Source organism: Dromiciops gliroides, chromosome 4, assembly GCF_019393635.1.
Source record: "Dromiciops gliroides isolate mDroGli1 chromosome 4, mDroGli1.pri, whole genome shotgun sequence".
NCBI lineage: Eukaryota > Metazoa > Chordata > Mammalia > Microbiotheria > Microbiotheriidae > Dromiciops > Dromiciops gliroides.
Window position 1 is genome coordinate 310,891,167 of NC_057864.1, and position 18,789 is coordinate 310,909,955.

Consider the following 18,789-nt stretch of genomic DNA (forward strand, 5'->3'; position numbering starts at 1 on the left):
CTTTTCAGATTAAACATTTTTATTTATATGTTTCTATTCCAATCTCTATCCCTCCCTTGCCCCCTCCACTCCCCCCTCCCCAAGGTGGTAAATAATCTGATATGGGTTATACATATATGATCATGGAAAACATCACCATATTTGTCACTTAATGAAAGAATGTGAAAAAAGGCATGCTCCAATCTATTTCATCAGTATCAATTCCTTCCCTGGAGGTGGATTGTATGTTTCATCAATATTACTTTGAGATTGACTTGGATCATTGCATTGCTGATAATAGTCAAGTCATTTGCAGTTCTTTATCAAACAATTCTGACTCTTTGTAGAGTATTCTCTTGGGTCTGCCCACTTCCCAACACATCATTTCATACATGTCCTTCCATTAAATTTGATCTGAATTAACATTTTCATCATGATTTTCTCAAGTCCAAACAACCAACAAAACAATAAATCAAACCTCGATTTGTAGCATTTGATAATTACTGAAGTGTAAATGCTCACACTGGATATTTAACAATTGACTGTCAAGCAGGTTTGAGCTGGCTCCATCATACCCTGGATAAAATCATATGAATTTCATGGACAGTTTGGATCTCAAACCCTCATAATCTGCCCCCATTTTTAGAGACTGATTCAATTCCAAGTCAATCTCAGGGTCCTTTAAACTAGGAATTTTGGTTCATGTCAGATACCACCTCCATCCCTTTTCTCCAACTGACCTAAAAGATCAGATCCAAATTGTAAAGATTAGTCTTTAACCATTGGAGAGTGAGAGAGGCTAGTTCATTTTGTCTGAGATACTGTCAGAGGGTATGCTTTGTACCTGTTGTCATGCAATGGAAAGAGCACAAAATTTGTAGTCAAAGGATGTAAGTTCAAATTCTTATTTTACTACTTAACTACCTGCATGACTAAATTAAATCACTTTACTTCATTGTGCTTCTGTTCACTCATTTGTATTGATGAGGGTAAACTGGTTAAGCTCCAAAGTCCCATACAACTTTCCACTAATGATCCTGAAAGTCAGTTCACAAATGCATCCATCTATCCATCTATCCATGGAAATCATGGTCCCTGTCCTAGGATCACTCAAAAATCCAGTTTAGGGAAGAGAGGCAGAAAGCAATATTTGTATGTGAGAATACACAATTATGCCTGGGGTAAATAGGGTGAAGTGCCCCTTCAATCAACTTCTTAACCTTAGGCATGTCTACATCTGCTAACGAGTTCACCTGTAATAATGCCAAGGGAACAAAGTGCTAGCTTCCTATTTTAACTCATTACTAATTAAGTGCTAAACTCTATTGTTTCTACACTGTGGAAGAATTTCATATGCTTTCAGGACCTTTTAAATTTCAGTGCCCTGAGAGAAGTTACCAGTTGCCCTGCCCTAGTTATGACTCCATGGGGAAGTTCTAACCAACTAGAAAATTTTAGCAAGCAAATGGTGTTATAACATTAGTTCTCCCCAAATATAGAGGAATTTAAGGCCAAGCAAGAGGAGACCCTGATCTGGTCATGAAAGATTTAGGACTAATAATCAAGCATATACTGGGCTGAATGCCAAGATGTCTCTGACAGTACAAATAGAACTGCATTATAAAGAACTGAGCATTTCTGAAATTTAAAAATAGCATGATCATATATTTTAATGTGTTTTTGAGAGTGGCATTCATTTTGCTGATGTAACTTTTTAAGGTATTTCATTTCATGATGATAAAAACATTTTACAATATAAAGAGACTGATTTCATAATCATTAATTATCCAGGTTTCCAGCTTTGACAGAAAATCTAGTCTTTGTCTTTCCCACAGGCAAAAAAAAAATGCTTTCTCCTATTTCCATAGAAATAGAAAATCTTCCATTATTTTATGACTAGCAAAATGTGAAAAATGTTTATGTAAATTTGATGGGTACTTCCATAACATCCCAATAATCTATAGTCATCCATATTTTATTAATAGCCCCTTTTGTATTGAGGTACATATTTAATTCATCAGCTACATATAGCAAAATTTTATTTGAATTGTTGACTAAATATAGTATCACTAACTCCTATTATTCAAAACTTTATCATTCAGTTTGGAACCCTTTCTTTCTGTCTCAACCCATGGTTTAAAAAAATGAGGGTGAAGAATCAAGAGTTCTAGTATCGGGGCAGTTAGGTGGCACAGTGCATAGAGCACCGGCCCTGGATTCAGGAGGACGTGAGTTCAAATCCAACCTCAGACACTTGGCACTTACTAGCTGTGTGACCCTGGGCAAGTCACTTAACCCCAATTGCCTCACCCAAAAAAAAAAAAAAAGAGTTCCAGTATCAGCTCTTCCATAGAAATTCTAGCTGTGTGACATAGGATAAATTCATTCCTTTTTTTCTGGGCCACAGCTTCCTTGTCTGTAAAATGGGATCACTAAGTGATCGATAAAATATTATGGCTTAGAATTGTTCTTCCCTCTAGACATTCTGTGGCTGGATATCTTCACTTAATAGCAGGGTACTGTTTCTCTCTGTTAAAGGGGGGATTAGGGCCAAGAAAGGGATACTAGGGGGGGGGAAATGATGAAAAAATCCATTTTTTTTCAAAAGAATAAGCTAGAGTAGTAAAAGGTGACATTGGGTAATTCTGCTAATTTTTTAGAAGTTCTCATTAAAAAAAAAGAAAGAAAACTTTGGTTGGGAAGGTTGAAGTTACTAGTTATAAATGAGAATGGAGGAAGAGGTGAAGGGATCTGCACAGAAATTAACATTTGACTTTAAAGAACAACAAATTTCAAGTGGCATTTTGCTTGCCTGAGAACAATAGTTTCCTAATACCCTGAGCAGAATATTTTTCTGAGTGGAATAAATCATGTTCACTGCTTCACAGGCAAATATTTATGTATGGGGATAATAATTCCACAAAGCTAGGAGAAATGAAGTGGAAAATTAATTCAAAAGAGAGGAGCTGTGTTTTTATATCATTTCCTATGAAAAACCTTTCCTAAAAGGCTTGTTTAATGCTCAGGATTTGAGGAGGGACCCACTTATTAAATAGCCAAAAAGGTTATCCATCATGCATAGGCTGTCCATCAGTGGCTGTTTGAGTGACTACCCTAGACTGATATTGCCCATTTAGTGTGTTAGGACAAGACAGGTATGAGGAGGTAATTGGTAGCATTTTGAACTTTAAGCCACAGGGCAGCTAGGTGGTGCAGTGGATAGAGCATCGGCCCTGGAGTCAGGAGGATCTGAGTTCAAATCCAGTCTCAGACACTTGACACTAGCTGTGTGACCCTGGACAAGTCACTTAACTCCAATTGTATCAAAAAAAAGAAAAAGAACCTAGAGCCAAAGAGATGTGGGTTCAAACTATACCTCTGACACTTAGTAGTTGTGTGTCCCTGAGCAAGTTACTTCATCTCTCTAAAACTCACTTTCCTCCTCTATAAAATGAGGAAATTGATACTTGTAGCACCTATCCCACAAGGTTTGTGTGAAGCTCAAATGAAATCATGTTATGCACACTTCTTTGAAAGCTTTAAAGTGCTGGATAAAGGTCAATTGTTTTTATAAGGTTGCATGAGTTCCTTGATGCAGTGAACATGTTTTTGAAGACATAAAACTGATGAAGAAAAGAATTAGCAGAACCAGGAGAATGTATCCAATAAGAAAAACAAACAACCTTAAAAGTTGTAAGAACTATGAAATGGCCATTCATAATCCTGGAGAACCAATGATGATACATGCTATCCATTATAGAGAAGTGATGGATTTAGAGTGTGGAATGATGCAAATATATTTTTGCATACAGCCAGTGAGGGAATTTGTTTCACTTGCCTATGCATATTGTTGTTTTTTCTTTCTTTTTTTCCATTAGAGTGGGAAGAGAGAGAGAAAATAGATGTATGTTAATTTTGTTAAATAGAAAAGTGGAGGGTTCTATGGATGGAGAATGTTGCATATACTTTCAGATGAAATCACTATATTATTATTTACTTAATTATTATCCTTTTAAAAAATAAGAAAAAGAGGGGGCAGCTAGGTGGGGCAGTGGATAAAGCACCAGCCCTGGATTCAGGAGGACCTGAGTTCAAATCCAGCCTCAGACACTTGACACTTACTAGCTGTGTGACTCTGGGCAAGTCACTTAACCCTCATTGCCTCACAAAAAAATAATGAATTAATTAAAATAAAATAAAATAAAAAGACCTCTCACAGAGTGAGAGTAGATGTAAATGCCTATGATATAAAAAGAAAAACATCAATAGTTTTTAAAAATAGAAGGTGTGTCATCAGGTTTCTCCCTTCAGGGGAAGCTTCTGCCTGGAGTACTGTTCTATTTCTTCCTTCCATCATGCACCCCATTTACGTATTCTGTTCAGTCAGAATGCACTCACTTTAGGACTGGCTTCATGCCTTTAGCTCGTTTAACTCCTCACTGTAGCATGAGCCAGACCATTAGGTACACATTCTGTGCATGCATGTACATTTCTCTTATTTCTCTCCATTGAGTCAGCTAGCTGTCATGGGGGATGGAGGATGAAAGACCTGAGTTCAAAGTCATCCACAAATGTGCACCAGCTGTTCAATCCTGGAAAAGTCCTTTCACCTCTGTTTGCCTCAGTTTCTTCATATGGAAAATGGGGGTAATAATTGCACCTACCTCTCAGGGTTATTGTGAGGATCAAACATGATAATATTTGTAAAGCAATTAGCACAGTGTCTGGCACATAGGAGGTGCTATATAAGGTTTACTATCATCAACATTATTGTTTTCTAGGAGAGGAAGGAATCCAGGTATATGATTTCATCATCATGAAGAACTCCTGGTTTCAAAACTCTAATCAACGCAGATGGTGAACTTGTCTGTTACTCAGAGACTTGTTTGGAGCCTTGAGAGCTTAAGTGACTTGTCCCTAGATACATATCCAGGACATGTCAGGGGCAGGATAAGAGTCCAAGTCTTCATGACAGAAAGACCATTCCTTTTTCAACTTAACCCAGCTTGTCTCTCTGCAATAGGACAATCAAGCATAATACTTTCAGAGGCAACTACTTCTTCCATCACCCCCCCCCACCAAATTTTCCACTACAATGTCCTTTGGCATCCCCTCCTCTCCCCCAGAAAAGTTTCTCTGGCAGGCTCCCCAGCCTCCAACCCCCATCTAAATACACTGCAACAAATTAAGAAATTTACAAAAGAATGAATAGTGAAAATGGACAGAGCTATTGCTTTAAGTTGTTGTTCAGTCATGTCTGACCCTTTGTGATCCCATTGGGGTTTTCTTGGTAAAGATACTAGAGTGGTTTGCCATTTCCTTCTCCAGCTCATTTTACAGATGAAGAAACTCAGACAAACAGGGTTAAGGTACTTGCCCAGAGACACAGCTGGTAAGTGTCTGAGGCTAGATTTGAATTCAGGTCCTCCAGATTACAGAGCTAGTACTTGATTCACTGTGCCACCCAGCACCCTATCTCTGCCACCCTCTGCCTGTTTACTTATTTTCTCTCTAGAATAAGATCTTTCAAGATCTTAAAAATTCAGTCCCTTTAGATCATAGGACCAAACTCTTGCTATCCTGAAGAGGGAAAACTGCAAAAGGTAGAGCTATTAGGAGAAAGAAAGAATGTAAACTGTGTTTCAGAGGTAATGAAATGTGACTAGGTAAAACTGAGGGGAAATCAAGCAAATCTATGGGGAATACCTTATCTTTTTATCATGTAATTGAATTGTGTTCCACTTTGCCATACAATTTCATAGGCCCAGACCTTCCAGGGTAAAGTCCTTATTATCTGATCACAGAAAGCAGACACTGTTTAGAACCTATTTAGTTCAAGAGAACAAGGCAAGCGGAACCTTGAGAGGCAAAGGATAAGAAGCAGCTTAGTGAAGGGTGGTGGCATTCATTTCAAAGGCAAGTCAAAAACAACCTTGGAGTCTAAGAGTAATGCCAGAATTTAGTCTTCCTTTCTCTCTAAGAGTAAATCATCAAGACTATGAGAGTTAAACATTCTTTACAAGACTAAAAGGAATTTCTGCCTCTTTCAAAGCATCCTCCCTTTCCTCAAACCTTCTATGAATTATATCATGGAAGATTTTTTGAAGTCCAGTGTTACATTTTTCTCCTCTGCATTTTATACCAAATTTAGAGAATGTCAGAAGGAAAATCCTTTCCAGAAACATAATTGATTTCCACTGGGTGATTGATTTAAGAACTGTTAATCTAGGAAATAGCCTGCTGGAAGCCAGCAGAGGCTGACTCTCCACTGTGTCAAACTTTAAAGAAATACTTTTAATTTTGATGTGCTTTGAGCTCCCTGTGAGAGGAAAGCAGGGTAATTGCAAGGTGTTGGGAGTCGTCAACCTCTCCAATAAGAGATTTGCTATAAATATACTGTGGAGTTTAACCATATTGAAAACAATTGTTTACTTCTACCCTAACAGCAAGCAAAGTGCTTGGCACTTGTTTAATTAGGATTTGATATTTTTTAATCCTTTAGCAATCACTTTAGCTCATTTTATTTTATTTTTATAGAATACAAAAGAGTTTATCAGGGCAGAGATTTTTTTCCTGTAGGGCCTGCAATATAGTTATGAAATCTTAAGACTTTGTACAAAATGCATGTTGAAGGCACACTTTCTAGTAGAAGCCCCATTGAAAAAGTTGCATTTTTTAAAGTTACATTAGCATCCTTTGTTTTTATATCACCTTGATTTCCAAATATAGCCTTCTCTCCTCCCTTACATAGTGTCATACTTAGTAACAAGAAACAAGAGAGAGAGAGAGAGATAAGAAAAGCAATTCAGTCTGTTAGTCAATAAACATTAAGCACCCACTATGTGGTAGACACTGTACTAAGCTCTGGGAATACAAGAATAGGCAAAAGACAATCCCTGTTCCCAAAGAGTTAACAATCTAATACAAAACTAAAAAAATCAGTTGTGTCTTACAGTAAAAGTATATGCAGAATTCTATGCCTCCACAGAAGTAGTTAGGTGATATAGTAGTTAGAGGACTAGGCCTAGAGGCAAGAAGACCTGAGTTCAAATCTGACCACAGAAACTTACTAGCTATGTAACTCTAGGCAAATCACTTAACTTCAATTTCCTCAACTGAAAAGTAAGGATTACAACAGCACCTACCTTCCAGGATTGTCATAAGAATCAAATGGGATAATATTTGTAAAGTGTTTAACACAGTGCCTGGCACATAGTAGATAGTTAATAATGATTGCTCTCTTTCTTTTTCTTTCTTTCTTTTTTCTTTTCTCCTTCCTTCTTCCTTTTCTTCTTTTTTCTTTCTTCCTTCTCTCTCTTTTTCTCTTCCTTTCTTTCTTCTTTCCTTCCTTCCATGCTTCTTTATATCTTCACTTATTTTCCAATTCTCTCACCTCAGCAAAAGAGAAAGATACATTTTCTCATCTCTTCTTCAGGGCCAAGCTTGGTCATTATAAATTGCACAGACTTCAGTTTTCTAAAAAGGAGGATTTTAATTAACTTGAGCTGGCAGAGGGCAAACACATGGAGAAGAAGGGGGGGCAGGAAACTATGGCAAAGCCTAGAAGGCAGCTCTTACGTGTGTGTCTATGTGTATGTGCATGTATGTTTATGCATATGCATAACATATGCTTATGTATATAATTGAATGATTTTAAAATGAAACACTTCTTCAAATGTTATAAAACACTATCCAAATGTAATGAACTGTTACTAATACAGGGGATGGTACAGCCTGAAGCATGGAGGCTACCTCATCTTGGGTAGAGATTTGTGCAGAATCCAAAGCAGCTCTACCAAATCTAGGTCTGTGTTTGCTCCAGGTCTGTAATTGCCTTTGACAATCTTGGGCTCCTTCTTTCTATTTTCTCTTACTGGATCATTCTACTGCCTTAGGGCATAATCTAAGGCTCAGTCCTCAGCCTTCTCTTTTCCCTGTACTCTCTGTCCCTGAGTGATCTCATCCGCTCCAATAGGTTCCATTATCATCTCTGACCAGATGATTCCCAAAACTTTGTATGCTGCAATATTTCTTGTGAATTCCAATCATTTGTTTCCAACTGCCTTTTTAATGTTTTCACCTGGATGTTATCTGAGCACCTCAAATTCAACATGAATAAAACAGAGCTCATTATCTCTCCACAACCTAACATACCTAGCCTCCATATTTACCTGTTTATGCTGAGGGCACTCTCCTCCCAGTCATCGTGGTTTATAGCCTCAAAGACATCTTTGACTAGTCTATCTCCCTAACTTTCCATCTCCATTCATTTACCAAGTCATGTTAATTATACATTCCACAACATGTTATAGCTATCATCTCCCCTCCACTCAACTACTCTTGTTCAAGTCTTCATCAGCACTTGTCATGATGATTATAATAGCCTCCTAATTGATCTCCTTGCCTCCAGTTCCTTTCAACAGCAATACATTTGCAGACAGGTACCAAAATGATTTTCCTGATAGACATCAAAAAATGCAGTAGTTTCTTATTGCTTCTAGGTTAAAAACTCTCCAGCCTAGTTTTTTGTTTTGTTTTGGTTTTTAGTGAGGCAATTGGGGTTAAGTGACTTGCCCAGAGTCACACAGCTAGTAAGTGTTAAGTGTCTGAGGCCGGATTTGAACTCAGGTACTCCTGACTCCAGGGCCGGTGCTCTATCCACTGCACCACCTAGCTGCCCCCTCCAGCCTAGTTTTTAAGGTCATCTTGGCAGCAATGAATAGAGCATTGGCCCTGGAGTCAGGAGAACCTGAGTTCAAATCTTGCTTTAGACACCAGCTGTATGACTCTGGGTAAGTCACTTAACCCTATTTGCCTCCATCTCCTCATCTGTAAAATGAATTGGAAAAGGACATGGCAAATGTGACATTTAAAACCTAATGTGTGTGGTCACCTTTTTCTGCCCCCAGTGTGGGAGGGAAACTAGCTAGGATTTACTTATAAATTATAATCTTCAGCAACAGTTTAGGCATTAAGCATTTATTAAAGTAGATTAGGGGTTAGTAAAGAGAGAACACATGGAGTTCAGAAAGATAGCAAAGCCTATCTACTCTAAGGTTCAGACTGGACTCCTCCTTCTCTTCACCCACCAACTTGAGGTCCCAGACTGAAAAGAGACAATGCCAGGGAGCCAGCCTCACTTCCTACTTCCTGTCTCCCAGCCCCGGAAGGGGCCATCCTTCAAGCCAATTGGCTAGAAGATGGTCTCATGTTGATGTCGTAGTCCATGGCCTCTAAGAAAACTCCCTCTTCAGAGTCAGGCAGGTGTGGTTTTAATCAAGTCAACTTCAAGTGAGTTAATCAGCAGAGTCAGTCAGTCTCACTTAATTCAATCAGTCTAGATTAATCTCCTCTGGGTTGGGGCCTTTAGACATTGACAAAAAGCCCATTATATCTTACACAAACCATTGCAGTATATTTGCCAAGAAAACCCCAAATGGGGTCATAAAGAGTTGGACACAACTGAACAACAATAACAAAATGGATGAACAACCTGGTTTCAACTTATCTTTCCAGCCTTATCTCACATTGCTTCTCTTCTCACACTTTGCACCACAGGTAGATTTGTATTACTAGGTATTTTCCAAACTTAATATGGCTTCTCTGCCTCCAAGCATCTTTCTTTCCTCATCCCCACTTTCAGATTTGAAAGAAGACTTGGCTGTTTTCTCCACAAAACCTTACTTGTTTACTCTCATTCCTCGAGCCCTACTGTGTCTCTCCTTCATTACCTTTTACTATACTTAGTGTTGTTGTTGTTGTTGAGTCATTTCAGTCGTATCTGAATGTTTTCTTGGCAACACTGGAGTGGTTTGCCATTTCCTCTCCAGTTAATTTTACAGGTGAGGAAACTGAGGCAAACAGGGTTAAGTGACTTGCCCAGGGTCACATAGGTAGTAAGTATCTAAGGCCAGATTTGAATTAAGGAAGATGGTCTTCCCAGCTTCAGACCCAGAACTCTATCCACTGGACTGCCTAGATTTCTTTTAGTATGCTTAGCTATGTGTGTGTGTCTTCCCAGTTAGGAAGTCAACAAACATTTTTTTAAGCACTTACTATGGTGACAGGTGCTATGGTAACACTGAGGATACAATGAAAAGCAAAAACACTCTTCCTGCCCTTAAGAAGATAACAATCTAATTTGGGGAAGGGGGGAACACATAAAACTAAATATGTACATATAAGACATAGATACATATATAGAAACACAGATAAATACATAAGTATGGCTATGTCGATGATAGGTAGATAAATGGATGGGTGGATGAATGGATGGATGGATGGATGGATGGATGGATGGATGGATGGATGGATGGATGGATGGATGGATGGATGGATGGATGGATTGTAAAGCCACTAATAGTGAAGAGAGGGGATCTTTTGCAGAAGGGTTATAAACTTTCTCTCCAGGAGGTAGAGGTGAGGAGGAAGCATATTCCAGGGATCAGCCAGTGAGTATAAAGGCCTGGAGTCCAGAGATGTAGTGTCATATTTGAGGACCAACAAGAAGGGAAGTATGGCTAAATCTTAGTATGTGAAGAAGACTGAGTTGTAAGAAAACCAGAAATGTAAGAAAGGATCAGATTGTAAATGGTTTTAAAAAACAAACATAGTATTTTATATTTAGTGCTGGAGGCTCTAGGTAGCCACTGGAGTTTATTGAGTAGAATAGGGGCAGTATGACATGGTCATACCTGTGCTTTAACAAGACAGCAGAGTAGAGGGTGAACCAAAGAGGAGAGAGAATTGAGGCAAGGATGTCAATAAGAAGGCTATTGTAGGGGGCAGCTAGGTGGCGCAGTGGATAAAGCACCGGCCCTGGATTCAGGAGTACCTGAGTTCAAATCTGGCCTCAAACACTTAACTCTTACTAGTTGTGTGACGCTGGGCAAGTCACTTAATCCTCATTGCGCCCCCAAAAAATTAAATTAAAAAAAGAAGGCTATTGTGGTAGTCCAGGCATAAAATGTTTGTGGCCTTCTGAGAGTACAGAAGACATGACATGAGAGATCATGTAAAAGTAGAAATAGCAAGACTTGCATATAGATTGGGTACATTTGGTGAGTTTGAGTGAGAAATGGAGCATGACAGCAAGGCTGCAAACCTGGATAACTGGTGGAATGGTGGAGTTCTCAACAGTAGTAGAAAACTTAGAAAGAGCAGAGTTTGCAAGGACAAATAATAGTTTTGTTTTGTTTTGGACATGTTGAACTCGAGGTCAGAGACTCTTAGTTTTGTCTTTACACATCTAAGACCTAGCACTATGTATGCAATAGGAATTTGTTAAATATTTATTGAATTGAATCAATATTATCATTAAAGCATTGACTTCTGATTTAGTTAGAAAAATTTAAGTACTTTCTTATCCAACTTTCATTCTGTTCTATTTAACTTAACTTTAAAATTTTAATGAAATAAAAACATTTTTGAAAAGTTAACATAGTATTCTTTAGGCTTCAAAAAGTTTTAAGGAAATGTGTCCAAACCCTGTGCTAACTTGAGTCAGATACCCTGGAATACTCTTTCTTGAAGAAAATAAAAAGTAATTTGAAGTTGGAATCAGCTTAAATTTGAGAATCTTAGGAGATGCTCAGACAATAAATACTCAATTGATAAGCAGAAGAATTTGTGATTTGATAGCCATGAGTACTCCTCTACTTACCCAAATCCTAATTCTTCCACCTCATCTAATCTTGTATAATCTTTATTAACATATCCCCCAAAACTCTCCATAGGATCTACCCAGTGTGCCAGAGAACTTTCTCTTCTTCCGTCATTATCTTTAGGTTAACATGATACCAATAGAGTGGTCTTTCTCTTGTTTTTTTATCTTCATTATAATGTGCCAAACCACTCTTATTTTCTTTTCATTCATATCTTAAACAATGTCTTTTATGTTTCTTAATGCATGCAAGTTGTTGTTAGCCAGAAGTTACAGTCATTTTATGCCCACCACTTTACACCGTTGTCATTTTAATTCTCCTAAGATCAGGTTATTCAATGTTCTGTGATTAGATAGCATCATAGAGCACATATTGCTATTTAAGAGAGGAACTTGAATAGTAGTGAGCAAATTTAAATCAATGAAAGTAAACAGTTCACAGCAATCTTTTCCTCTTGTTCATTTCAGTTCTGTATTCATTTCACAAACCATTAGCAGTGAGTATCTAAAATATTCCTATTTATATAATAACTCAATGGGCAATATGCAGTTAGAGGTCACAGTCTGGACAAATTCATTTTTCATCCACTTTGTTTTTATAGTGTATGTGATTGAATCAATCTTTTGCTTTTAATTTCATTGAGAGACTGTAATACTTGTTTAATGAAATTGATCAGATGACATTTGCTAAATGACAGCTGCTAGTATTGATTTAAACAATTTAATGCATCTTTCTTTGTGTATCAATTACAGTAACAGAATTGATGTCTAGCTAAAATGAATAGATGATTCAAAAATAAGTACTTTTCATTATTCTTCATCCAACAAACATTCCAATATGAAATCACCACCACGTTAATTGTTTTATTTTCCACTCTATATGCCAACATAATTTACTTTAACATTAATGACAACTGACATTTATCAAGTTCTTTAAGGTTTAAACATCACTTTACATATATGATCTTATTTGATACTCACTACCTTGTGAGGTAAATGCTACAAGTATCACTATGCCTGTTTTACAGATAAGAAGACTGAGGTAAGGAGAAGTTATATGACTTGCCAATGTTCATGAATTGTGTTGTTGTTTGTCCTTCATTTTCAAAAAGGATCAATGAGGGTGATGTCCTGACTTGCTCATAAATTAGATTTAAGTGAGACAGAGCTATGCAAAGTCATCAGCCCCACTCTCTCCTCCAGAGTCATCAAAGTCACCAGTGGCAAGACATAAGTCAAGACAATGCAATAGGTGACCTTTCCAATAGTGGTAGAAGACACTGCAAGAAATAGCCTTCCAGGGGCAGCTAGGTGGCACAGTGGATAGAACACTGGCCCTGGATTCAGGAGGACCTGAGTTCAAATCCAGCCTTAGACACTTAACATTTACTAGCTGTGTGACCCTGGGCAAGTCATTTAACCCAATTGCCCCACAAAAAAAAAGAAAGAAAGAAATAGCCTTCCTAAAGGAAAATATGCTAAGGAATGAATAGCACTTATACAAATTAGGAGTGTGGACTTCTCCTTCACAAGTTTCATACTTTTAAAATAAAGTAAGGGGCAGCTAGGTGGTGCAGTGGATAAAGCACTGGCCCTGGAGTCAGGAGGACCTGAGTTCAAATCTCACCTCAGACACTTAACACTTACTAGCTGTGTGACCCTGGGCAAGTCACTTAACCCCAATTGCCTCACCAAAAAAAAGTAGAAGAAGATGGGACAATAGCTTTAAGGAATAGTATTGAAGGATTTAGAGGAAGAATGTTTAAAGAAGTCTGAACAGATTTGAAAGCACAGGGAAAGAAGCCAGGGAAGATGGAAAGATGAGGATGTAAGAGAAAACTACTATTTAATGAATAAGCTCCCAGCGTTGGGAAGTAATGGGATCAAGTGCAGAGATAGATCCAAATTGACAAGGAAGAGGTTCCCATACTTAAAGACAAAACTCATATCTGACCTCCCCTAAAAGATGTCAACTCTTAGATGTCAAATGTCATCATCCATAAAATGGAGACACCTACGCTTCATGAGGTTGCTATGAGGAAAGCACTTTGTAAACCACAAAGAGCTAAATGAATGTAAGCTATTATTTTTGACTCATGATATCTTTTCTATAGCCTCAAATCAACAAAATGTCATTGATCTAGTAATCATCAAAGGGGTGATTCAAACCCAGGTCCCCAGTATGCTTTCTACTACCCAGTACTCCCTAGAAGAAGCCACATATACCTGTTAGTGGAAACAAAAACCTTATCATTTACTATCAGATAATAATTTTAGTCCATTAATAAAATTTACTAACAGTTGCCTATATCCAACCAAGAAGAATTCTGTTTTCAGCAGGAGAGTTCTCTCCTCTAATTAGCTTAATAGGTTTTAAAAGATGCCTTGCTTGGATGACTCGCTGTCTACTAAAGCTCTTTTTAAGAACTCCACTCAGGGAATTTAAAGCTTAACTGTCAGCCTCCTATATGGTCCCTTCTCACTTGAGCTGTCCTCCCACCAACATATCATCTGATTGCAATCCTAGTGAGAGATTCAGTAAATGCTTAGCACCAAATTGGAACAGGAGGTGGGGGTGGAAAACTTCAGAAGGTCCCAGGGACCTGCCAGTCCCCAGTATATGAAGAGATATCACTGTTTCTGAGCTTTATAGCAGTGACTCATGATGTCCCCTCTTCACCCACCCCCCATGCTGCTTCCCATTCAAGTAAAAATACGTAAAGCTAAGTAATTACAAACTTAGTAAAAAAAAATAATGGGACCAAAATTCAATTTTGAACAAGTATTGCCTTTTTATAGTTACAAAAACTAGCTCTTTCCACTTTCTCCTCCATTGGACAAAAATCATTTGAAGATCACCTCAAGGCTTTTCTTTACTCACAGGCTTCATTAAAGGGGGATTTGTTTGTATTTTTCAAAAATAAACTGAAGCTATCTTAGGAATCATCCTAGAGCCAGAGGACACTCCTATTTGGTTAAGGATGTATTTGTGTACTTGCACAGCTGTGCCTGCTCATGGTCATTTGTGCCTTTTGAGTGATTAGCAATGTCATAAAACCATAATCATGTCTGATAAAGGCTCAGTAATTCCAAAAATCAATAAAAATCCCACCACCTTTCCATACTCATTTAAAATGTTTCCAATCAAATTCTTCTATTTTATCAGCAGTAAGATAAACATATGCTATCTCAATAAACAATTCACATTTTTTTTAAAAATAGAAGCATTTCAGAATTTCAAAATACTTCTGTAGTTACCCAGTCAACAGTTATAGCAAAAACACCATATAATCTAGTGTAGGGTTTCTTAACCTGAAGTCCATGAGCTTTGGGGGTATTTTGTTTTTGTTTTTGTTTTGTGGGGCAATGAGGGTTAAGTGACTTTCCCATGGTCACACAGCTAGTAAGTGTTAAGTGTCTGAGGCAGGATTTGAACTCAGGTCCTTCTGAATCCAGGATCAGTGCTTTATCCACTGTGCCACCTAGCTGCCCCAGTACATGAGCTTTTTAAAAACTATTTTGATAGCTGTGTTTCAATATAACTTGTCTCCTTTGCAATCCTATGTATTTTGTGCATTTAAAAATGTAATTGTGAGAAAGGATCTATAGTCTTCATCAGACACTGATCAAGATTAAGAATTCCAGATCTAGTGATATACAATTTCCACATTGCTTATTCTTTTCTAATGTGTACAGCTTGTGGCACAGTGGATAGAATGCTAGAATAAGGAAGACTCATTTTGAGTTCAAATATGACCTCAAACACTTACTAGCCGTATGACCTTGGGCAAATCATTTAACCCTGTTTGCCTCAGTTTCCTTATCTGTAAAATGAGCTGAAGAAGGAAATGGCAAACCATTCCAGTATCTTTGCCAAGAAAACCACAAATGGAATCAAGAAAAGTCAGACATAACTAAGACAACTGAACAAAAATACCCTATGCCAGTGATTATTTTTGTTCATTTCTGGGTGCCACACTTTTGGAAGGGCATCGACAAAATAGAACATGTCAAGAGGGGAAAGGCTAGGAGGATGAGGGGTTTGGAGACTGTGCCATCTGAGAATTAAATTAAGAAACTGAAGATGTTTAACCTGGAAAAGAAAAGACTTAACTTTCTTCAAAGATTTGCAAGTTGTCATGGGAATAAATTTGTTCCATTTGGCCACCGTGATAGGTGGGAATTTCAAAGAGACAGAATTGGGCTTCGTGTCAGAAGAAGCACCTACTGTATGCAAAGCATTGTTCTAAACACTAGAGATACAAAGGCAAAATGAAAAATGATACTTGCCCTCAGATCTTTTATCATCCTGGAATCCTTAAATTAGGACAATCCCCAGGGCAGCTAGATGGTTCAGTGGATAGAGCACCAACCCTGGATTCAGGAGTACCTGAGTTCAAATATGGCCTCAGACACTTAACACTTACTAGCTGTGTGACCCTGGGGAAGTCACTTAACCCCTATTGCCTCACCAAAAAAAACAAACAAAACAAACAAACAAAAAAATTAGAACAATCCCAAAATGCCCTGAGCCACCTCAGGAGATAAGAGTTTCCCACTTCACTGGAGGTTCTCAATCAGGACTGGGCTGGATGACCCCTTGTCAGTTATACTGCAGAAGAGATTCATCTTTGGTCATAACTTGCCAAATACCGTTTTGCTCAGGCAAGGGTTGGATGAGAAGACCATGAAGACCCTTCCAACAATGATAAGATATTGAGGTCCTGTTCAGATTTTCCTATACTTACTTTTGTTTCTATAGTTAGCTAAGATTATACATTTGGAATTGGAAGGAATCTTGGACATCATTGATTCCTATTCATCATCTTACAGGTGAGGAAACAAAGTCCCAGAGAGGTGAAGAGACGTGTCCAAGGTCGCACAGGATAGCATCATTGGGTCTTGGATATTTTTTTTCAGGGCAACGAAGATTAAGTGCCTTGCCCAAGGTCACACAGTAAGTGTCAAGTGTCTGAGGCCGGATTTGAATTCATGTCCTCCTGAATCCGGGGCTGGTACTGTATCCACTGTGCCACCTAGCTGTCCCCAGGGCATAGACTTTTCATCAGAAAGAATCTTAGAATCTATTTCTTTCTCACCCTTATTTTATACATAAGGAAAATTTGTCCTGGGAAGTTTAATCATTTGGCCAAGTTCTCATAGACAGTAAGTGACAAAGCTAGGACTCAAAGCCAGGCTCTCTAGCTTCAAATTTAGTCTCCTTTCCATTCTACCAAATTGGCACTCTAATAATTTTTATGAGGTTTTGCAATGCTTCCTTTTTCAGCATGGGTTGGTTTTCCTATGTCTCAAGAATCCCTAATGTAATCAGTATTCTCCATCTCCTATGGATAACAGGGTCTTGAAATCCATGTGTTGTTTTGAGGAAAAGGTAAAATTATAGGATAGTGGCTCATTCCCCAGTCTTACAACATTTGGACAGAAGATTTTTAGCCTTGGCTAGGAGAGCCTATGATTTGCCACATAAGACATGTGGGATCGGGGCAGCTAAGTGGCACAGTGTTTAAAGCGCTGGCCTTGGATTCAGGAGGACCTGAGTTCAAATCTCACCTCAAACGCTTGACACTTACTAGCTGTGTGACCCTAGGCAACTCACTTAACCCTCATTGCCCCCCCCCAAAAAAATTATTAAAGACTTGTGGGATCTTCACTTATTAACTTGCAAGGTAAAGTACAGTAAAATCTTAACTCTGTCATATGTGGGTATAAATATAAAATATTGTCTCTGATTACCAGAGACAAGATTATTGAACCACCATTAATAACTGGCTATATAATGCTTTAAGGTGATTTTCTGATAGTGGTGATGAAATTGAAATGACCTAAGTAGTTTCTTTCCATTGTCCTCCCTCAGGACAAACAGCATGGCAAGCTGTGTTAGGGAAGTAGTATTTGGCCTTGGGACAGAATAAAGGTTACCTGCCCACATGCAAATTAAGCCAACAGACTTGGCCTTCTTAGTACTATGCTCTAACCAGCTGCTTAAATGAACTGCAGCTATAGACAATAAGGATATTAGTATCTTTATATAGAGGGTCCCAAAAATGCCATTTTAAAGCTTTAGTTCCTTATAACTGCACTAAGACTTTTGGGACATTCTATATAAGTATATCATCATTGAGAATTTTTGAGCCTGAAATGTATTTAGTGTTATGGTGATAGAGCTAGAGATATAAAGAGGAAGAAGACATAGTCCCTATCCTCATAATCTAGTTGGGGAGATATTGAAAGAAATATTAGAATAGGGTCCAAGAGAGAGTCTGGGTTGCTCCACTATGGGTTTTCCTCCAGGTTGACATGTTTCCAGTAAATGACACATTCTTGACTGTTGGACCAAGACACCTATCCATATCATCCTGCAGTCCACATCCCTCTATCTTTTCATTCAAGATATTATAGTTTCAGGGGCAGCTAGGTGGCACAGTGGATAAAGCACTGGTCCTGGATTCAGGAGTTCCTGAGTTCAAATCCAGACTCGGTCATTTGACACTTACTAGCTGTGTGACCCTGGGCAAGTCACTTAACCCCCAGTGCCCCACAAAAAAACAAAACATAAAAATAAATTTTAAAAAAGATATTATAGTTTTGTTGTTGTTCAGTCATTTCAGTTGGGTCTAACTCCTCATGACCCCTTTGGTGTTTTCTTGGCAAAGATACTAGAGTGATCTGCCATTTCCTTCTGCAGCTCATTTTACAGATAAGGAAATGGACACAAACAGGGTAAGTGACTTGCCCAGGGTCACACAGCTAGTAAGTGTCTGAGGCTGGATTAGAACTAAGGTTTTCCTGACTCCAGACCCAGTACTCTATCTAACACACCACCTCACAGCCCTTAGGATAGATAAAGACTGGCAAATGCCTTTCTAAAATGGAGGTATCCTTTCCTAACTCTATTAGCTGTTACTCTGAACAAAAGGAAATGGGTTTTTGTCTGACATGATGTCTTCTTAATGAACCTCTGTCAGCCCCAGTGATTGCTGCACCATACAAATGCTCAGAAACTCTCTCCTTAATTATCTAATTAGGAAATTTACCAAGAAATTACATTGTTTACTAACCTGTATATAATTTGAAATATATGCCTACTTCCTCTTCCCATTTTGGAATTTGGGGCAGTATTTGCCCAC

General features: G+C 38.2%; 1 protein-coding gene across 3 annotated transcripts in view; it reads left to right on the forward strand.

Moving 5' to 3' along the window:
* Positions 1 to 18,789, forward strand: part of HTR1E (5-hydroxytryptamine receptor 1E) — a 93,638-nt gene that overhangs the window by 52,194 nt on the left and 22,655 nt on the right. Inside the window, exon 1 of one of the 3 annotated variants that reach the window (XM_044005066.1) lies at positions 17,282 to 17,328. The exons of the other annotated variants lie outside the window; for them this stretch is intronic. The gene's annotated coding sequence lies outside the window, so the exon portion shown is untranslated. Of the gene's footprint in view, positions 1 to 17,281; positions 17,329 to 18,789 lie in introns of those variants that run through there. 3 annotated transcript variants of the gene reach the window in all.